The sequence below is a fragment of the Felis catus genome, chromosome A1 (assembly GCF_018350175.1).
Source record: "Felis catus isolate Fca126 chromosome A1, F.catus_Fca126_mat1.0, whole genome shotgun sequence".
Lineage (NCBI taxonomy): Eukaryota > Metazoa > Chordata > Mammalia > Carnivora > Felidae > Felis > Felis catus.
In genome coordinates, this window is record NC_058368.1 from 29,841,831 (window position 1) to 29,864,882 (window position 23,052).

The 23,052-nt window shown below is 45.6% G+C and overlaps 1 long non-coding RNA gene across 1 annotated transcript in view; it reads left to right on the plus strand.

Moving 5' to 3' along the window:
- The window catches only part of LOC109498231, a 70,011-nt gene extending 52,341 nt beyond the window's left edge, over nucleotides 1–17,670 (plus strand). Inside the window, exon 7 of the long non-coding RNA XR_006595224.1 lies at nucleotides 11,527–17,670. This is a non-coding gene — a long non-coding RNA (uncharacterized LOC109498231). The remainder of the gene's footprint in view (nucleotides 1–11,526) is intronic.
- The last annotated feature ends 5,382 nt before the right edge of the window (nucleotides 17,671–23,052 follow it).

Below are 23,052 nucleotides of genomic sequence, written 5' to 3' on the forward strand. Positions count from 1 at the left end.
CAACTATTGCTCTCATTTTCTTCTGTGTCAGGCCTTCCCTGAGGAAACAAAACCAGAATTCTCACCTGCCTTGTGTGGCAAAAGAGTATGGGTATTGGAAATAAGGTTAATGTTTCAAATGATTACCTGCGACTGACTAATATTCAGTATAAAGAACCAGAAGTGCTTTGCCAAGGTCCCTGAGTGTATCCCTCTGCCTTCCTGCCTGCCCACTACCTTGGCTCCTGCTCATATGAACCTCTCAGAGGACTGATCAGACATGCACTTCTTGAGGGCAAGAGGCAGACATTTTCTTCCTCTCACAAAATGGTAGAAGGCTTCACTCGAGAGATTCACAATGGCGCCCTGCCCATCTATAGGTGGGGGAGGCCACACTTCTTAGTTATGGGCTGCTGATAGTTTTTTTATGTGTATTGAAAACACCAAGGGCCAGACATTTAGCATCTTAGGTAGATGCAATAATTTAGTTAAAAACTTTAGTGTGAACCTGGTCAAGCTAACTGTGAAAGATGCCATGTTTTCCTCTCAGAGCCTGGTGAACTCTGGGAAAACCTTTCAGGGCTGGGGAATAATTGAAATGTGTCATGGAAAGATACACATTTGTTAACGGTCTGCAAGAGGTGAAGGGGTTTAGTGGAGTGAACAGCGGGAGTACCCAAGAAAGCATGTACCAGTGTTATAACTGGGACATAAATGAGAGGATTTGGCAGCCACGGGATGTCCCCAGTCACTCAAATTCGCTGTGTCAAAGAAAATCAAGTCCACAGGAACTTTTTAATTTTGATTTTTTTATTGTGGCAAAATATACATCACATAAAATGTATTACTTAAACAATTTTAAGTGCCTATTTCGATGGCATTAAATATATTCACATTGCTGTGTAACCATCCCCACTATCCATCTCCAGAACTCTTTCATTAGCTCATATTGAAACTTGGTACCCATTAAAAATAATTCCCCATTTTGGGGTGCCTGGTTGGTTCAGTTGGTAGAGCACGTGACTCTTCATCTCAGGGTTGTGAGTCTGAGTCTCACACTGGGTGTAGAGATTACTTAAAAAAGCAAAAACAAAAACAAACAACTCCCCATTCCTGCTTTTCCCCAGCCAGCCCATCATAGACTCTGTTCTAGATTCTGTCTGTATGAATTTGACCATTTTAGGTACTCCTGTGAGTGGAGTCATACAACAACCATCCCTTTGTGTCTGGTTTATTTCACTTAGCATAATATTTCAAGGTTCATCCATGTTGTAGCATGTCTCAGAATTTCCTTCCTTTTTAAGGTACCTACTATAGCACATTTTGTTTATCCATTCATTTGTTGATGGACATTTGGGTCGTTTCCACTTTGGGCTATTGTGAATAATGCTACTCACAGTATGGGTATACAAATATCTGCTCATGTCCCTGCTTTCAATTCTTTTGAGTATATACTTAGAAGTTGAATCATTGCCTCGTATGTTACTTTTCTGTGCAAATACTTAATGATCCAACATAGTGTTTTCCACAGTGGCTAGAGCATGTTATATTCTCAGAAACAGTGTGCAAGTGTTCCCATATCTCCACATGCTTGCCAACACTTGTTATTTTATAATGGCTATGCTAATTGGTGTGAAGTGTTATCTCGCTGTGATTTTGCTTAGCAATTCCCTAGTGATTAGTGATGTTGAGCTATTTCATGTGTTTATTGGCCATTCGTTTGTCTTCTTTGGAGAAATGGCTAGTGGAGTCCTTTGCCCACTTTTTAAAATTGGGTTGTTTGTGTTTTTTGTTGTTGAGTAGACCTTGGGAACTTTTATTTCCATCCCCCTCTCTTGTCCTTAACGCAATGCTGTCATAGGTTATGTTTATCAGAGGAAAGGGGTAATTTAAGAGGATTGGAGGAGTCCAGGAAGACAGAACACCAAGGTCCTCTCTCATTGCACAGGATTATAGCCAACCTCCTAAGTGTATGAGGCCCTTCACAACCTGGCCCCACCTGCCTGTCCAGTCTGCTTCTCTGTCCCTGACCAGCCCAGCGCTCTGGTGTATTCATTTATCTGCATTTTACAAATGCCTGGCTAACTTTGACATCTCCAAACCTTTGTAGAACTCAGGCCTTACCTACCCTGTGAGAGCTCTCCTGATCTACCTCATTTGTGCTACTGTACATCACTTGCTTACTTAGTCATTCAAGAAATAGTCATTGAGCACATGCTTGTTGGCAGGTACCAAGCACTGTGCCAGATACTGGGGACTCAACAGTGAATTAAACAGCTTCTACTTTCAAGGAATTCACTCATTGTCTAGTGGGGAATTGGGTAAGTTATCTGTCAATTACAATTCATTGTAAATAAACACCAAAATGGAAGTAAAGAGAGTGAGGAAGCTTATCTTCCTGAGCTGAGAGCTGGGTTAGTATTTACATGCTGTTGCGAATGTTCCCGTATTCTGTACATTAAATGTGAGCTTATAATTTATTATTTTTAGTTTTATACCCCTTAACAGAATCATTTGTAAACAGCTATTGCCTTCCATAATGCACATCTTCTCCTCACAAAGAGGAGTATTCCAATTAGGAGGTGTTTTTTCTCACCCTGGGATATTTGAAGGCCATCTGAAGGTTGTAATTCAGACTGTGTGTATTCAGGCAGGCCTGTAGGGGGGCATCTGGAGGCTCGCAGGCCTCACCCCTCCCTGACCGAGCTTACAGGGTGTGTAAGTGTTTGTGTGCGGATGAATGTGAAGAGTTATGGACAATCCATCATCAGTCCTGGCCTCATGCCCAGTGTGGCAGAGAATAGGAGTTCAGTAAATGCTTCTGGTATTATTGGACTCCATGTATCACGGAGGATAATTTATCTCATTTACCAGCAATGCATCCACAGTCCAGGGCAGGAGGGAGTAGGGTATTTCTAAAGGTGAGTCATGATAGTGAATTTGATTCAGAAGAAGCACATGGTGAACTATTTGTTTTTTGCTTTTTTGAGAAATGGGTTGCTTATCTGGGCTTTGGTAGTTCTAGAGAGAGGCAAAATGGGCCCTCCTGAAAAAGTAAAGGCAGAAGCAGGAAAGCAGGTAGAGACAAGCCGAAGAGGCCAGACAGCCAGTTAGGAGAGATTTGCACTTGAATGCAAGGTTTAACTAGGGAGCAGGGAAGGGACACTTCTGGGGATTACTGAGGAAGAAGAATCAACATAATATGGATTTTGAGGGGTAGCAAATGGAAAAAAAATAAAAAGGATTTAAGATATTGGTTTTAGGATTTAGAATGGAGGATTTAATTTGGAAGATAAGGGATTTACGCTTAGATATAGTGACAATTAAGCATTGAATACACGCAGTCGGCATTGCAACCTTCAGATGGCCCTCAAACATCCCAGCGTGAGAACAGCCACCTCCTAATTGGAATACTCCGCTTTGTGAGGAGAGGACGTGCATTACGGAAGCCCATGACTGTAGATAAATGACTGTGTTTAGGGCAAAACTCTCCTTTTAGCTCAAATCTGTTACTTAAAAGATTATTTATTCACAAGTTTGAAATAGCTCCTTCCCTCCCTCTGTCAGGGCTCATGCTGCCTTGCCATCATCAGTTCCACTAGGCAGGATGAGAGGCCTAAAATCAAAGAGCGCAGGAAGCCATCAGCCCGTTGAGCAAGTGATAAATCATCCCTAAATGCATATTGAACAGGGATTTGTGAGATCTCTTAAAACACAAACAAAACTCCTGTTGGGTCTGTCCTTGCTGGTGCCTGAGCAGGAGCACTTGTAGGGAGTCAACAGGAGGCTTGCAGGCCCAGTCACCCCCGGACCGGGCTTAGCAGGTGTGGGTGTTTATGGGCAGATGGTCACCAGGAGTTAGGGAAAGCCTGCTGCTGTCCCAGAAGAGCACGTGTTTCATGGATGCTGGGTCCCCTGGGTGCTGGCCCACGGGGACGTGAGCCCATTTCTGTGAATGAAGGGTGGGCGCACAGCCTTGCCAATGGGTCTCTTTGTGTGATAGTCAATTTTGGCACCTCCTTCTCCCATCCTTGCAGCTTGTGGTTGGCCCAGGTCTCTTTTCCCTGCAAAAGCCACTTGGCTGGGCCCCAGTGGGAGAGAAAGATCTGGATAAAATCCTGGATCTGCCTCTAAGTAGTTGTGACATTTTGGGCAAGTACTCAAATCTCTGCTTTGGTTTTCTTATTTGTAAAAGCGAGTGAGCAATACATCCCCTCAGAGCATCATTTGGAGGAATAAATAGGGATATTTTTATAAAATGTTTGGTACAATGTACTGCCCTCAGTGACTGGCACACAGTGGGTGATTTACAAAGAAAAGGGCAGTATTAACTTACTAATAATGATAGTGATGTCACACTCGCCCTCCCCTTCTTCCCTCCCCTTCCATTCTTTCCTCTCCCCTCCCCTTCCCTTCCCTTCCCTCCCTCCTTCCCTTTTTTCTTCTTCCTTTTTTCCCCTTTCATTAAAATTGCCAGATAGTGGAAGTTTTAACCTCAACCATTTCAGGGTCTTAGCTCACCCGAATCCTTGGGGGAGATCTGGTCACTGGTCCAGGTCATCTCTTGCCTCCTTCCCCTTCTATATTCCCATCAGCCTTCTGGGCTTCTGTCAGTGAACATGGAGGCCATATTTTCTCCTCTGACCTGCAAGGTCTTTCCAGATCTGCCTTTTACTTGGTTATTTCTGCTCTTTTCTTGCACACTTGGAAGATCTGGCTGTCCCTCACATCACGCTAGGAGCGCTGAAAACTCTTCCAGGCCCGGCTGCCTACAGTTCCCACCCAGCCATCCCAGGCCACTGCTCCACTGGATTGGCTTCCTGTTGGAAAGCTCTTAAATCTGCAGAATCCCTGTGGGGTCTTTATTGTGCTCTTCCTGCCAGTGCTTGCCTGGGAGTGTGGTGGGGTACCCCCCAGTGTCTAGTGACCTTTAGCTCCCCTTTACACATTTTCTGTATGAGCCCCTTAGGACAATGGCTTTCTCCTAAGCTTTTGGAATGCAAAAGTCTCTGCCTTAAACTCGGCTGTGAGTCTCAAATTTGAAGCTCTCAAATTAAGAATAGACTTTTTCTTTCTCTGAGTATTTCTGCTGTGCCGTCCCTTTCCTGAGGCATTAAGAGCTGGATTCGGAAGTGTTTGCCTGAGGAGAGAGGGGTGGGTAGAGGGGATGAGGGTGTTGCAGGGCACGGGAACCTTGGTTAAAATCTGAAAATATTTTCCTGCTACATTGCTATGATTATATCCATCCTCCATACAGTTTCATCCCCGTGGGGCTGAGCTGCAGATTGATTTGCTTCAGTGTGGGAGCATTTGAGGATGATCTGTTTTGACCTGTTGTTGGCAAAGTAAAAAAAAAAAAAATAATAAAGCAGCAGATAGTGAAACCAAGAAGAAAGTCAGACCCAACTCCTGGTCTGTAAAGCGTCAGTTTAGTGTGGAGCTAAAGGCAGCTCTGGCCTTATCCTACTTTTCAGTCTCCCAAAGGTCATGCCACTTTTCTTGATCTGTTTTCCTATTTCCTTGTTCCACAGTCCATCACTGGATACTCTGCTGCCTAGGCAACAGCATTCAGGGCAGCTCTTGACTCTCAGTGTTACTGGAGACTATTTCAACCTCCATGCGTGCAGCATTTTGTGCAATCTGGGGTGTATTCATAGTCTTCTTATTGTTGGTGCACAGCCTTGTGCTGACTCAGTGAAGCGGTTCAGCCCATTTGTGTGTCTTCTTGGGTAGGGGATCTGAGAGGAAAGAGTTATCTACATTTCAAAGATGGCATCGTCACCACCATGTTCAGGTGACCATACTGATGCCGGTGGCATCTCACTGCATCTCCTTGACTGTAAGTGTCCGATCAATCAATGTCTTTTTGAAATGTGCCACATTGTCAGCTGGGCACTTGGGACAATGGTGTTGACTTTCACCTGCTTAGCAACCACAGGAGAAACACAGGGAACAACATTCATACGTCTGCACAGGATTCACCAGCTATGCTAAAACAGGGTTTATAGACTTGAATGATGGAATCAACACCAAAGAGTTCACCATCACCACCACCCCTGCAACCACCACCACCAGTAACAATAGCCGACATTCATGGACAAACGTTTTGTGCCTGGTACTGTGCTAGGCTCTACACGCTTCCCCCAGTTTAAGTTTCCCAGCAAACCCACAAGGCAGGCACTGTTCTCCCACTTTACAAATAAGAGGGTAAGTTTAGAGATATTCAATGACTTGTCCCTGGTCACAGGGAGAGCAACTGGGGTCAGAATTTGAACCCAGAACAGTCTGACCTCAGAGCCCTAGCCCTTCTTCATGCTGAGCATCTTATTGGCATCTCTGAATTCACTAGCATTGGCCCATGCCTAAACCGGTAGGTACACAATCACGTTTAGAAGGAAATGACTGATTACTTGTGTTAGAACTTAGTGCTTTGTATTCTGAAGCATTACCTTTCACCAAGGTAATGAAGTGAAGTTACATAGTAGGCATACATTCTCCCTCTTCAGCATTCCAGGAACCATCAATTCTCCCTCGAGCTCACTCCCATGTCTCCACGCTACCTTCACTTCCCACGTCAGCTCACCACCACCTTATATCCACGGAGACAGCTTCCCAACTTGCCTCCCCGATGCTTGTCTTGTTTTCCTCAAATCCATACTCTACACAGATGCCAATGTCATCTTTCTAATCTGCCAATCTGCTCACAACCCTTTGGAGATTGCTCACGTGTTAGAACAGAGTTTGACTATTTCAGATGGCCTTTGAGGCCCGTGATGACCTGGTGCCTTCTGCTTCTAAGGCCTCATTTTTCTCCACTCCCCAGTTCCTGGCTTTGCACCTTGTGCACACCATCTTTTACCTACCTCACACGCTGCTCTCCTGTGCCATTTACCCGGCCAGCTTCTGCTTATCCCTCCCAGCTCAGTTTGTATGTCGTTTCTCCAGGCAGCCTTTCTGGATCCCAGAGCCTGGTAGGAGCCCCCTTCTGTGTGCTCCCACAGTGCCCCACGCTTCCTGAATCTGAGCGCTCAGCACCCCATTATGCTACCCTCGTGTCACCCTCCTTCCCCACCAGACAGAAGCTCTATCCAGCATTAGCCACAGTGGCCAGCTCCAGGCCTGGCATCTAGTCAGCACTTAACAAATATCTGGTGAATAAATGGAGAGTTATATTTAATCTATTGCTTGTAGCCATTTTTGAATCAGAATAGCTTCCTGAAACCTTGGGCTTGGGAACACAATTATACTTGGGGGCAACCCTTTCAAGGCAACAAATTAGAAATGGCTTCAAAAGTCCTTGATGTAGTCTTTCAGGAAATGTGGGGAGGCCTTTGTTACATTATCTGGAAATCTAAACATCTTCAAATTTAAAAAAAGTATAAGATGCAAAATGTCATTTTCAAGCACAGACCCAAGGACTCGTAAGTTTTTTCTTTTACTAAATTGGGTTGTCACTAACATTAGACACAGAGGATAAACCACATCTTAACCTGGTTAATGAATAGTCCCATTATGCTATTTCCCCAAATGTTATAGAACAGAACTAGATCTCATTGTCTCACAGAACTACATCTGTTAAAGAACAGAACTACATCCCAGCCCACTCGGGACTTAAGCCCCTGACGACGTCTGCTCTGGCTTTTCCCTTTCAGAGGCACTGTCAGGGCCTAGAAGAGGCCTTGCTTTGCAAACTCTCCTGCAGTGGAGGGACCAGATGGGGCTATTGACAACAACAGGGAGTTGAGTGTACTAGCCTCTTGGCCCTTATCCTTACTGTCATCTAGTTCCCCGGGATTTTCATACAAACTCCATGCTCTCCATGCATTTCCCCCCTGCACGTCCCTGGCTCTTGCCCCAGGGATTATATTTAGCTGCTCCGGTTTCCCAGGCTCCCATACTTGCATGCATCTGCGGGGCTCTGTTCTGGGGCTGCCGTTGGTTGTAAGGGCCATGGTTACATCCATCCCCACAGACCCCGCCTGCTGCTGACTTAACCTGCCCCTCACTCTCCCCCCTCCCTCCCTTTCCCACCGGACTCCCTCTGGGAGCCCTGGGAACGGAGGCCCATGCCAGCGCGGAGGGAGCTGCGTCCATGAGGGTTCCTTTAGCGCCAGCTGCCACCGCCACAGAGGTCATTGGGATAAACCGATTTGCTAAACAAAATGGTTAACAACTCATGAGTAAAACTCAAAAAATTTTCCAGAGGAGGTGGCTACAGTGCTTCTGAGACTGAAACTCTCTGGTCCCTGTCATTCCTAGCTCTTCCTCCCACTCACCAAATACATGCCACCGGAACCTGTACTTTCCTCGGGTGCCAGTAGGGGGCAGCTGCCGTCAGGCCTGGGGAGATTTTTTTTCTTTTCTTCTTGTAACATTTTCTTGTGTGTGTGTGTGTGTGTGTGTGTGTGTGTGTGTGTGTATGAAATATAACGTATCGAGAGAAAAATGCACAAAGCGTACATATACAGAAGCTAAGACCTGTGTGGCCGCCTTCCTCAGGTCAAGAAATAGAATATTGCCAGTACCTTACATAAAACCCCCAACCCCTTCCACCCCATTACTGTCCTTCCTTGCTTTATGTGAATATTTGCCGCACCCAAATGCATCCCAAAACAATAGGGGATGGTGTGGGATGTTTCTGATATTTTGATGATTTTGAACATTATATAAATGGAATCATACTATGTGTATTCTTTGGTCTTTTGCATTTTTTCCCCCTCAAGATTATGTTTACTCATTTTCATTGCTGTGTAATAACAACAGCCATGATATTGATTGTCTTTCCCCTAACTTATTCATCCATCCCACTGCTAATGGACATTTGAGTTGTTGCGAGTTTGTGGTAATTAATCATGAACGACACTACTATGAACATTCTAGTCTATCCTGAAACACATAAGCATGCATTTCCATAGGGCCCATACCTCGGAGAGTGTGACTGCAAAGTTACGGGAAATGGATGTTTTCAACCTTACTAGATAACGTACAGGTTTCCAAAGAGGGTGCTCCAATTTACAGGCTCCTCAGCAGAGTATAAGAGATACTGATGTGCCACATAGTCGCCAATACTTGGTCTTGTCAGACTTTTTAGTTTTTGAGGCTAATGCCTCTTCATCAGTGTTGGGCCAATGAGTGGCAAGAGCACCGTTCTTAATGGCTTCCATATGGTTCCCGGAGCGAGAAGGGGCTTCTAGTTCTTTCCGTCAGACACAGATGGCAGAGTGGCATAGCGGGATGCTCGTCTGTATTAAACACAGGCAGTAGGTGGCTCCTCAGAGAGAAGAGAGATTTTCTCTCTTGGCTGATTTTCTGTCCTCTTTTGGAATTCACCATCAGTGCTAACAATGGCAATTAGGCTCTCTGTGCCATCTGGACGGCTGGGGCTGCTGTGGGAGGGACATCTGCTGGCAGCTGCATAAAGAAGAAAGATGAACCAGGACTAGGCACGACCCAGGCACCGCTCTCTTGTGTGGACCTGCTGCCTCCAGCCAGTTCGATACAAAACAAAAATGCTTCTTCAACTCATTTTATTTACTCAAGAGGAACCACCCAGCGGTCACTGTGGGAGTTCCTTAAAAAAAAAAAAAAAAGATGGTAATTATTCTCAGTTAACGGACCCAGCCCAATCAGTCCTGCTTTTTCATCAGGTTTGATTGCCTCTGTTTCAGAATTGGTCGCTTTCACTGCTCTTGTCTGAGCCTCGGATATGAAATTGGGAGAGCATAACCTCTCTCCCTGTTGTGGCGAGGGCAGAATGACAGGCATGTCTTTGAAAATGATCACGGTATTTATTCACTTGAGTCTAGAGTCAGATTCCTGGATGAGGGCCTTGCTATACTTTAGGGGGAGTTGTAATTTTAGATAACATTTCCCCTGTAAGACCAGACCCTCCAAGGATGGTAACAGTGAGAAGGGTCTCCCTGTGGGGAGAAGGGGAGGGCTGGACTCCACGCCATACTCTGTCCTCTTGGTTAGTTTATCTAACTAGGTGGGGGAGGCTATGGAGGAAAAGGGGTGCATTTCACAAGTCTTTACTGGACTTTGTGCATAATAGAAGAAAAACAGGCAGAAAGGGAGGAAAAGAAACAACCCAGCACCACCAACTAGATAATCTGGTTCTAAGACATGGTTTACGCATCCTCGCTTTCACTCTGTTGTCTCGCTGCTTAGCTCCTGTCTGTCCTCAGAGTGGCAGAGACCATGTTTAAGCCTCAGGGCCATCAGAGCCCTGTAAGGAGCCCTCCATAGAGCTCTCTGCCTTTACACCTCTTGTTCAGCATAGTTAATTAACCGTGCCATTTTTTATTCTCAGAAACATCCCATTTTGGATAATAAATGATGTTTGTCCTAAGGCCACCTGACAAGTTCTGGTTCCTTCTAGGAGAATCTGCTTCTACCTACCTTCAGGATAGAGGCCACTCCCTATCCACAGGTGTGGCCTTCAATACAGGAGGCTTTATTGTGCAGACTTCTGACCACACTGCCTGATCCAAATCCCAGCTCTGCCCCTTATTAGCTGCATGATTTGAGGGCACGTAACTTCCTTTGCCTTTGCCTCAGTTTCCTCAAGTGTAAAATGGACCTAATGATAACGGTGCCTGGCACTTAGTAAGTTGCCAATACATTTCAGTCAATGCTATCGTTACTGCAGACAGAGCCCAGCCTGTTAACACTTGCATCGGGCTAGCACAGTGTTTTCAACATTTTGAAGCTGCAAGCCTCTGGAAGGAGTGCCCCCTCCAGTCGGGTCAAACGTTACCACCTGATTCATGCACGGATCACATGCAATACCACCCCCCCCCCCCCAGCATCTGAGCGTGCAACCCCTCTTCAGGCCTGGACATGACGAACATACCAGGCTGCCATAGGTCTGGACCAAGAGACAAAGATGGGCGTTACTGTATGTGCATGTTCTCTTCCTTCCACCTCCCTGTCTCCAAGTTAGAGTCCAGCCAGGCTCAAGTTCATGTGAGAAGGAGATGTACTCTTGGAAAATCTGTCTCCTTTTGCCAGATGTGTTTCTCCACACCCCCGTGTTCTGTAGGGAAGTGGCTCTCAAACATTAATGTGCATACAAATTGCTGGGAATCTTATTTTAAAAATGCAGGTCTGGTTCAGGAGCTCTGGTGTGGGGCCCAAGATTGTGCATTTCTAACAAGCCCTCAGGTGACCCTGGTGCTGATTGCTCAAGGATTTGGGGAACAGTGGAACCTTGGGGAAGTGTTTCTACTTGAGGCTGAGAGTGGGACCTCTTCCTGGAGCAGACTGAACACTTTCTGTGAGCACATTATTCCCAGTGGGTCCCTCACCCACCAACCCAATATCCAGAAATGAATAACTGCCAGGAAAATACCCATCTGTCTATGCAGAGGTTGAAGCCTGGTTGGGAGATACTGACTCCCCCTTGAGGGAAGCCCAACCTCAGAGAATTTCTGACTGCCTTGCCCTCCATTCATTTTGCATAGGTGAGCTTTTATCTGATCATATTTTAGAAATTGTCTGTCTTATGGGTTGACTTGGAATGTTCTACTATTTACTCTCAAATAGAGTGATTCTCAAAGCATGGTTCTGGGACCAGCAGCGTTAACATCACTGAGAATTTGCTGGGATTGCAAGTACCGAGGCCCCACTCCAGACCTACTGAATCAGAAACTCTGGGAATTATGTCCAGCAATCACGTTTAACAAGCCCTTCAGGTAATGTACAGTACAGTTTGAGAACCAGTGTTAAGATGCCACATTGCTTACAAGAATTTTCAGAGGAGAAGACCCTGGATCCTGGCAGCTTCTGGGGCCTGCCCCAAGTCCCTGGAGCATGTTGCTCAATGGATGGTTTCAGCTGTGAGTCAGGGAGATGATCCCAAGAAGGGGTTTGAAGGATGGCAACTTCAGGTGAGGAAAAGCAGGAGCAAATGATCCATCTCCTGGGGGTGATTGTTTGACTTTATGCAAATGTTCTAAGCAATAAAACCAGTCAGTGATGTACAGGAAATATATGCTCCCCATGCCGAGTGGTCTAAATAGATCGTTATCAGGGATTGGGCTTCAGAACCCCTATTACACGAAGCCTTAATGGCATGATATATACCACACCTGCTAAATGAAATGCATATGGGGACATTATGGGAGTTTTCAAGAGCATTTTATTTTGCATAATATAGTTTTTTTTTTTCCAGACCAGAAATGGTATATTAAAAAGTCAGCAGGTATATAGCTTGTTTTAAAATTATTACTTTACTCTGGCTTTGCAGACTTTTATTTTCTTCCTCCTGCTGCTATTGCACAGAAGTGCAGAATATCCTATCCAGAAAGGATCCTAGAGATAAGTGAGTCTACTCTCTGCACTTTATAGGTGAGGAGCTGATGCCAGAGATGTGAGGTGATTTGCCCCGAGTGAGGGGCTGGGGCGGGTACCCACGAGGCCTGAATCTCAGATCCCAGGGTTCCCACTGATTTCTTTCAGGAATCCCAGGCCAAGTAAGGGACCTGGGAAAGTGGCCTTGTGCATTCTCTTGCTTGCAGACAGCTTCAGAGGAGTGGCGGGGGGTGCGGTGATGTCATTCACACGTGTGTACAAACCCTGATGCAACAGCCAGAACGTATGTAGTTCAGTCAGAAGCATCTCTCATTCACACCGAGGCTTAGAACTCAGGCTCTAGTAAGCCAGAGCCGCCGTCCCTGCATTCCAAGTATGCATCACATGTTTGGTTGTAGGCAACGTGCCTTCTCCTAGGGCTGGCTGGCTTCACGGGCTGATGACCCGTGCAGTGGCGTGGTCGCCGTGCGTACAGGGACCCCGGGCTTGCTTTCACACTCTGTTGTCATGGTCTTGAAAGTCTGAATAATTCTTGAAGAAGGGGACCTGCTTTTTTATTTTGCACTGGGCTCTGCAAATTACGAAGCCGGTCTTTCACCACATCTCCCATACCCTCGCCCGTGCATCCTTTGAAACTCAGCTTCTCCAAAAAGCTTTCTCCGATTCTCCCAGGAGTGTGTTATGTATCATAATATTAATTGTGTTAATGCCAAACATTACTTGCTTTCTTCCTGCAGGCCAACCCTGTGAGGTAGATACTATCATTGTCATCATGCCCACTTAACAGATGAGGAGACTGAGGCTTAGTGAGAGGTGGACTGGCTCCAGGTCACATGGCTAGGAATTGGGGTTAGAAGCTAGGTCTGCTGGACTCTGGAGAACAAAGACTTAACCTCCAAGCTTTACAACCTCCCTGTGTTATCTGTTCAGTGCTTAACACTCTGTGATGTGTCCTCGTTTCTCCTATTCTACTGTAGGGGAAAGACTATGTCCTTTGTTGCAGGCACCATGCCTAGCACAGACAGGGTGCTCGATGCATATTTATGTAATGAAGGACATTTGGCTAAATTTAATGTGAATAGCACATTTAATAGCCACATCAGAACTTCCTGCAAACCAAAGAGGCTTCCAGGTTTGTGTTGAAATTTTTCCTGTGAGTAGAGCAGTATAGTATGGCTGGTGGGGGCTTTGAGATACCTTACATTTGACTTCATGAATTATTTATGGAATTAACACGGGGAATGATCATTAATTTGTGGATGGAGAGAAGCAGCTATGTGGCTTGCTGCCCATGGTTTTCTGGCAGGGATAAATTGCCTTCACATCGGCCGCTGGGTGAAGACTCGGGATGCTGGTTTCCAGGGGAGACAAAGCACTTCAGTCCCCTCTTGCCTTCTCTTTCCCCAGCGGAAAAATCTGGGAAGTGCAAGTTACACAGACTGGCACAGACTGGTGGCTGTGAGCCAACTCAGCTTTCCTCAACATGTAGGTAACACACGTTTGCTGAGCACTTCCTGGGTGTGCATGCATATGCTAGGTATGGGGACACAACCGAAAAGGAATGTAAATAATTGCATTGTCAGATGATTCGTGGCAAAAAAAGGGCATGTTGTCAATGCCGTGGACAGTGGTAGGGGGAGATTCTGGGTGGTGGGGGTTCTTGCCCGAGCCACGTCTTCCAGGGCAAAAATGAGTTAGTCTAGCTGGAGACAGGGTAGAAGTGTAGAGGGGCAGGCTTTCCAATTGGGAGAACACTGAAAAGGGTTGGGGAAAGACCTGTTAATAGTAGAAATACTGGCATAGGAGGAGGGGCCCTCAGAGATGACTTGTGGGGGCTCAGGAAGAACCTAGGAAATGAATGTTGGTTGTGCCAATGGCTTGGGGTTTGTCCTGGAGGCCAGCCATGTTGGTGGTAGATGGATCCAGTGATGTCAGTGGTCAGTTGTATCTCCTGAGCCATCATTCCAAGGTCTTCATTCCAGGTGAGCACTGGCTTTGTGGGCTCCTGGGTCCCCAAAGCCTGGGGCAAGGGCAGGGGTGAGGGAAGAGGGAGGCATGCCTGTCTAGACTGGGGGCAGGGAGCAGGAGGAACTGTTGCTGAGTTCAGCAAGTTTGCTTTCTGAGACCCACTGTATTTTTGCAATCTCTTTCCCATTTTCTTCAAAGCATCATGAGGAAATACAACCGCGGCTGGGTTCAGCAGCCCTCGCTTTTGAGCAATAAACTACAAATGATCACAGTTTACTTTGATGCTTTCGGAACCCCCCCTACTAGTCGCTGTGGTTTCTTGCCATTTACTAGCTGGAAAGTCGCCTGTGTGCACATGCTTTGCCTCTGGAATGAGCCCTTGCCTCTCGGAGCTTGTCTTAACATGTTATTTATTCTGCACTTCTTCTTCGGGCTCGAGCAGCGCTCTGGGCTCCCGGGCTGCCGCGACCACACTTAGGGGTCCAACCCTGCTGCCCCAGCCTTTACGGGAGAAAAGACTGTTCTCGACTCCATTTATTTCCAGGTAGAAAAGAATCAGAGAGCCCTGCAGGGTGAAGGCGAAGGCAAGGCACTCCAGATAAGTGTTTTTTCTTTTTTTCCTCTGTATTACTTATTTATTAAAGCCAGTGAGGCATAACTAAGGGAAGGGAAGGGAACCGAGGAAATAGAGAATACAATGGCCCCTCAGATTTTAATGGGAGAGATGGCTGGAAGTGATTCCTAAATTATTAAATAAATCGATTTGATTCTTGAAGCCGGCCTCCAAGGTATATTTGTCAGTTTCATTATCATGGTCTTCAAGGGGAGGAAGAGTCACTCATGGAGAAAGTTTTATTATTTTTCCCCCCTCTATTTTATTTTGAAGGCTGCAGTTCACGGCCCCTGTCTAATTAAACAGTAGCTTCTTTACGTGACAGGGGCAGCGTACTTTCCATTTTTCTTTTGGCTTCCATTCTCGATCCATTTGGTCTCACAGGCCCCCAGACGTGTAACAAGATCAGGTCGGCTGTAGGGCACGTGCACTTTGGAGAACTTGATCCCATCTCAATTACAGGTCCGTGTGGCCACAGATGAGCTCTATGGTAATTTGTCCACGCACACGTGCGTCCTGTCTGTTAGCTAGTCGCCTAACAGAATCTGCTGAGTGTTAGAATAATAGGCTGTGCCGTCCTGAATGCCAAGAATAACACCTTAATACCCTTCAGGGAAATCATTGATTTTATTTTGGGGCTTTGGTGGTGGCTGCAGTGGCATTTGCTCCTTTCTCTCACGTTTCCCTCTCTCCCCCTCAACTCCTCTACCGCCTCCAGCCCAATGGTAAAAAAATGCCTGAACATCTAAATTCTTTTTCTTAATTATCCTCCCGAGGAAAGCAGGCCAAGCACCAGGGTGCAAAAAATTTAAGCCATAAATAACGAGCCGAAAGGAAATAAAAGAAATGACACCAGAATAAAGTAAGCTATTAACTGAAAGCTTTACGTCTCCGTCCTTCTCGGGTCTGAAAAATCTAAGGGAAGGTGGCTAAGTATTTATTTTGCAAAGAATGTCATTATCATCCGCAGCAGTTAAAAATGGATGAAGGAAACATTTCCCCACGATTTCTGGTGGTACTACAGACCCTGACTCATGAAACATTTTGGGGAACAAAGTTCTTCCTCCACCCCCGAGGACAAGTAGTGCTAAAGAACAGATCTGGGTCCCTTGGTGGGGGGGGGGGGCGGTATCGCTGCCATCTGAGTCTGGGGTGGAGGGCAGGAATGGGAGAAGGGAAGTGAGGAAAGTCATGGATAGCGATTGAATGCTTCCCAAGACAGAGGAGTGTTCCTGCCTGGATCTGCTGCAAAACTGTCTTTCAAGTTCGTACACCTGGTGTAAAGAACTCCATTCACACCTGCAAACCTATCACGTTTCCAGTTTTTGGTGTGTCTTTCAATTTCCTGGATGCTTCCCAAGCTCCAGGGTGGAAACAAGGCGTGTGCGTGTTGGTGACACAGAACACGGATGGCGAGGGCCCTGAAGGTGAAGGTGTCCATCCAGCGCCTGGATGCAGGAAGGAGGACTCTTCTTCTCCCCAGTTTCCCCGGGCAGCCAGGCTGACGCCTGCCGAATCCCCTCCAGCCACTTCGAGGCCTGGGGCATCCTTGTGGTCTCAACTCTGCTTTGTCGGGTGGGCCAGTCCCCAGACTGCTGGGACTGAGCAGAGCCCCAGAGCGTGTGTGTTGTGTGTGCACCTGCACACGTGCATGCGTGTGTGAGTGTGGCTGGGAGGCGCACACCAGCCAGCCCACCGAGCGGGGGTCAGAAGTGGGCTCAGCGTGAGACACCGGGAAGGCTGGTTTTCCCGCACAGCTGAAAGGGAGTTCGGCGAGCACAGCAAGGTGCCGGAGAGTGTGTATTAGAAGTCTCGGTTTTGTAGAGCACGCTATGAGAAGACACTCAAAGTCTGTCTGTGTGTATGTAGGACTGTACTGGATTACGTAAGTGGGAAGGTAAGTCTAGGACACATGCCGTGTTCTTAAAATGTGTGAAGGGGACGGGTGTGACAATGGGGCGATGCTGATACCGATACAGGGTGTGGTACGGTGTTCACGATAACAGCATTGATTGTACGACCCCATTTATGCAAAACTAATGTTTATATATGTATTAAAGTTTAACTGCTTTACTCTACTCTGCTCATCTTTCCTCCAAAAGTGCTTTCTCTGAAAAATCTCCTAGTGCCAGGTACCAAGTGCTCAGTTTTATGTGGGCTCTTTTCCTGCAGCATTTAGGGTCACTGCTCTGCTGCTGCATTTTATGGCTTGAGCCGAGAAAGAGCAGAGCCGCTTTGCCTCAGGGAAAAGCTGTTATTAACTGCTCTTTCACCCTCCCCTTCGTCCTGATCAAGGGGACAGGGGTGGGAAAGAAGGCTTTCTGGAAGAGCCTGACTCCTCTTAAATGGATGTGGTGCCCTCTGGCAGACAGACGTGGTCTGTAGGGAGAACTCAGGAGACCCCAGCTGGGACTGTCTGGCCTCTGAAGGCTGTGTGGGCTTCTCCCATCACCCCCTCGGGAGGGAACAGACTTTCTAGGAAGCAGAGCTAGGATCTGGAGATGGAAATGACAGGGCAGCAGTTTTCAGCTCAACATAAGAGGGGCTTTCTAACCACCTCAGCTGATGATCGGCTCAGCCACTTTGTGGCGGTGGGGTAGGGGTCTCATCCTTGGTGAGGTTCAGGATCAAGTGGCACCTTGGTCAAGATTCCTGCACCGTGTGGCCCTGGGGATTATAAGATCTCTAGGGTTGCACCATCCGTTGTAGCCTAGCCACATGTGGCCACTGAGTCCTAGAAACGTGTCCACTGAGTCCCAGAAATGTGGCTAGTGCAACCGAAGAACTGAATTTTTTAAAAAATATTTTTAAATATTTACTTATTTTTGAGAGACAGCAAAATGCAGAGTGCAAGCAGGGGAGGGTCAGAGAGAAAAGGAGACACAGAACCTGAAGCAGGCTCCAGGCTCTGAGCTTTCAGCACAGAGCCTGATGCAGGGCTTGAACTCACGAACCCTGAGATTATGACCTGAGCCTAAGTCAGAGGCTTAACTGACTTGAGCCACCCAGGTGCCCCAGGAACTGAGTTTTTAATTTTAGTTAAGGGTATATATCTGAAGGAAACAAAATCAGTATCTTTTTTTTTTTTTAAATGTTTATTTATTTTGGGAGACAGAGTGGGAGAGAGTCTGTGCATATCGGGGGAGGGGCAGAGAGAGAGGGAAAGAGAATCCCAAACAGACTCCGCACTGTCAGTGCAGAGCCTGACTCGGGGCTCGATCTCATGAATCGTGAGACTGAAATCAAGAGCTGGGCGCTCAAGAACTGAACCACCCAGGAGCCCCCGAAATCAGTATCTTGAAGAGATATCTGCCCCACTATGTTCCTTATAGTGTTATTCACAATAGCCAAGATATAGAAACAACCTGAGTGTTTGTGGACAGGTGAATAGACAAAGCAGATGTGGTATATACATAAAATTGAATATTTTTCAGCCATAAATAAGAAAGAAATGTTGCCCTTTGTGACAACGTGGATGAACCTGGAGGGCATTATGCTAAGTAAAATAAGCCAGACAGAGAAAGGCAAGTGCTGTGTGGTATCACTTATATGTGGAATCTAAAAAAAAAAAAAAAGCCTGGGGTGCCTGGGTGGGTCAGTCAGTTAAGCGTTCGACTTAGACTCAGGTCACGATCTCATCGTTCATGAGTTCGAGCCCTGCATTGGGCTCTGTGCTGACAGCTCAGAGCCTGGAGGCTGCTTCGGATTCTGTGTCTCCCTGTCTCTCTGCCCCTCCTCTCTCTCTCTCTCTCTCTCTCTCTCTCTCTCTCTCTCAAAAATAAATAAGCATTTAAAATAATTAGGCAAAAAAGCTGAACTTACAGATACAGTGCAATGGTGGTTGCCGGGGGCTGGAGGGTGGGGAAAATGAGGAGATGTTGGTCAAAGGGTACAAACTTTCGATGATAAATGACATAGCCTCACAATACCGTATTGTATACTTTACTAAAATGTGGCTACTAGAGGACGTGAAATTACATCACATCAGGGCTTACGTTGCATTTCGCTGGGGTGGTACTACTCGAGCGTCTGCTGGCATGGGGGGTTTGTGATGCTATATAATTGTTCTTCTTCCTGATGATGTGGCTTCTTACCTCTGTTTAGATAGAAAGAAACTCCACAGATACTTGTGGCTTTCATGGTGGCCACCTAAGACAATTTTTACTGGTGACACTGCTAGGAATCATGTGGCAAGTGTCTGGGCTTCAGAGAAACGCCCGGAGCAATGATGTCAGGAGCTCTGAGAACTCCTGGCAGAATGTACCTCACAAGAGCTTAGCTTGCATGGTGAAAAGCTGGGGTTTAAAATAATGGTGCGAGGTTTCTTTTCAAGATCAGAATGTATAACCTGAGTTTTATTCACCGCCTTTCTCAAGCAGTTAAAGTTGAATAAAAATCTTTCATCGTTCTGAATCATTAAAACACATCCCAAGAAAGGCCTAGAAACACAGTGGTAGACTCTAAATTAAGCAATAAGATATGCACTTTTAGTTTCCCTAATTACCTACCATTGAAAGTAGGTTGGAACTAAAATAAACATGCTGCCTTGAAATGAGAATTAATATGTGCCAGTGCTGCCGGGGAAAGCCCTATTAAACAATTGAATTTTGGAATATTTTGCTTTGTCAAAAAAACCCAAAGGCATTCTTCCCTTTGGAATTGAATCTTCATTTAGAGTTTTTTTTAATTACTTGTTCCATGTGTTTTACAAAGTGCCTTTATCAAGCTATTATGACATTTTGTTCATTATGTATCGAACCCTGTCACATCCTATGAAGGAAATAAGTGCCTTCTCTGTCGCTCCTTGAGAAGCCAAGTGTAAAGAATGCCAGGATTCCATGGGGGAAGGGTTGTCTTATTATGGAGCGTATTGTTGGGAGTTCTGGAAAAGGCACCTCTTTGCCATTCCGCTAGGGACAGGTGAGGGGAGATGGGACAGGGGGAAGGGCAGAGTAGAGGAGGGCAGGGGGGAGATGGGGTGTGGGTGGGGGGTGACACTGTGGGATTTGAATCCAGCCTTTCTGCTCAGCTCTGCTAGATCTATTGACCTTGGATCATGTATTTTTCAAATTAGGGGTGAATTGTAATCTCGTTTTCCAAGAAAACACATTCTCCACTTAGAGTAGGCCGCAGTAAAGCCTGATCTCATTATAAAAGGACGCTGTTAGAATCGGGTCAGAATCTCTTCTAGGGGCTGAGCATGAACGAACTGAAACAGAAAATAATCTCAGAGTCTTGAGCAGGTCTTCCTTTCTGTCCCCAACTGGGAGAAAAGGAGAGGAGAAAAGTAATTCTAGCACAATCCCAGAACCTATTATCAGGGCGGGAGCTGGGGAGGTGTTGATGTTAGGGCTGAAAGAAGACAGTTTAACTATCACCTTTTACAATGAAGGTTTAAAAAGACAATTTAAGTATCACCTTTTAGAATGAAAATGCTAAACAGTTTAGCCTAGGCTGTTATCAGGACCATAAGTGACATGTCTTTTTAGAGAGATAAAAGAAAAACACCATTGCAGAATACTGGCCCTCAAAAATCAGGGGCCTTGAGTCCTCATTGTTCTGGATAGTCTAACTCCCCAAAAGGGAGTTTAAGGGAGTTTAAAGTTTACCCTTTCCCCTGGGTAGACCTTGGGGCTCTATGGCACAGTCAACTGGATGGCCCTGTGGCGTTCCCAGAATCCATCCTCCCGCTTCAAAGCTAGGATTTCTACTAAACAACTGTTGCATGATTGAGCCTTAAAAATCGCAGGAGGGGGGATTTCCTATTTTAGTTCTATGATGATTCAGGGGAATTAACTACTATGTGCCAAGGGCTTTACATGTTATGCCTTTGAATGCTCACTACTGGAAGGTGGTATCTAGGTAAGGTGGGTATTATTATGTCCATCCCGGAAATGAAGACACCGAGTGTCTGGGAGATGAAATAATGTGTCCAAAGTTAAACAGCCATTGAGCAGAAGAGTTGGGACTTATTTGCAGGTCTTTCTGACTCCAAAACCATGTTCTTTCCCACTATAGTATGCTGTTCTTGTTAAGTTCTTTTCGATATCTAACTCGTATCTTTCCAGCTATAATTTAGGCTGAATATCTCAGTGCTTGGTGGAAATGGAGCCATTATTCTCAATTTTCCATTTGAAGCCTTCCATATGTTTGAAGATGGCTACCTCAGCTACCTCTTCCTTTTTTCTTATCTGTTGCACAAAGAGCTAAGGAGGAGTGGTGTTCGTGTCCCGAAAATAGCTTTGTTTCTTTTAATTGGCATTTAATGTGTATCCACATGGATGAGTCGTGCTTATAGGAAACTGGCTGAATGTTCCATTTCATTCCTTGATTCATCCAAAGGATTTAATGTGGTGCAGACTGTATGCCATGTACTGGGCTGGATGCTGGACCTTCAAATAAGATCTGTGCCAGAGTATAAAAGGCATCACCTGCCTCTGTTGGAGCAGGATGGAGAGCATGACCTTGGGTTGGTGGTAGTAGAACTGAGCACTGAAGCATGAAGAAGAAACTTGCAGTTGGGGCTCTTGGGAGGCAGGACAGACAAAGGGCACCTCACGTGCAGACTCCTGAGAGCTGGCCACACTACTGTGTAGGGCAAGAGGAAGTGTTTTGGTTTGACTGGGATGCACAGGAAAAGGGCAGGGGATGATTCAGGGCAACTGTCAGGTCACAGTTTCTATTTCATGTTAAAGAGTTTATCCTTTGTGGAACGCCTGGGTGGCTCCGTCGGTTAAGCATCTGACTCTTGGTTTTAGCTTAGGTCATGATCTCACTGTTTGTGAGTTCGAGCCCGGTGTCAGGCTCTGCACTGCTCAGTATGGAGCCTGCTTGGGATTCTCTCTCTTTCCCTCTCTCTGCCTCTCCTGTTTTCTCTCTCCCAAAATAAAATAAATAAACTTAAAAAAAAAGAGTTCATACTTTGTAATTTTGAGAATTAAAAAAAAGGTATAAAGAATGCATTCATAGACACCCATATCCATATGCCTACCACCCAGAATTTAAAACTGTTAGCATTTAACCATGTTTCTTTCTAGTCTTTTAAAAAAGAAATAAAATACTACAGATATGTTAAAAGCTCCTTTAACTGACACCTTTTTCCTAATTGCTCTCTTTCCACTCCTTTCCCAAGGCAATGACCATTCATCTGGTATTTATCCTTTCAGATCGTTTAAAGCATATTCTACACACAGAAGTATCACACTCTAACACATCATTCTGCCATCTTGCTTTTTTCTCCCCTTGACTTTGTTTTTGAGCTCTATCCATGTTGATGGATCAAGTTCATTCATTTTAACTGTTGCATAGAATTCCATTTTATGAATGATACATTTTATTTATCTGTTTTCCTATGGATGGAGGTACTGGTTGTTTCCAGCTTTATGCTATTAAAGATGACATTACAATCAGCCTCCTTACCCCTATTTCCCTAGGGAAGCAGTATCAGTTTTTCCTGATAGTGAATGAGCCATGTTGGAGAATGGGGGATTTATTAAGAAAGCAAGTAAGGAAACAAGAAGCAAAAACAGATCTCCAGACCTTTTCTCTGGAGATTCTCACTCACATGGTCTGGTAATTTTGGGGGGAATAACAAGTTTCCCAAGTGATTCTCTTCATTAGGGAAATTGTAAAATGGGTACAGCTATGTGGGTACTGAAAGACGTATGGGGCCATGTTGAGGTTTGTGTTCAGAAATATTACTTGGTGACAGTGTGATCAATATTCTGAGCCTGAACTTCATTTGTAAGGCAGTCCTCTTTCAGGGATGCAAAGTGGAGCAAGACATGATCTTAAAGTCAAGTAGCTTGCCATCTAGCAGAGCATCTTACAGAAATGGCAAACGGGATGCAAAGCTTCGAGGCTTATTATCGACAGGCAAATTGTTTCCTGGTCCAGGACTGGCTGGTCAGTATAAGTGTCCATGTTCCTTGTGCTGTCTGCCCACGTGGAAGGTGATTCTTCATGTTTTCCATATCTTTGTTCTTCCACGTTCTTTTTCTGGGAAGAAAGTTGGAAGAGATATCTAAATGGGGTTTGATGTATATATTTCATATTTCCCCATTTTCCGTGAATGGAAAAAATCAAGATCTGTGATCTTTTTAGAAATTTCCAACTCATCCAGCAGCAATAGAAATAATTCAGTTCTTAATAATTCAGCAATTCATTTTGGTATCGAC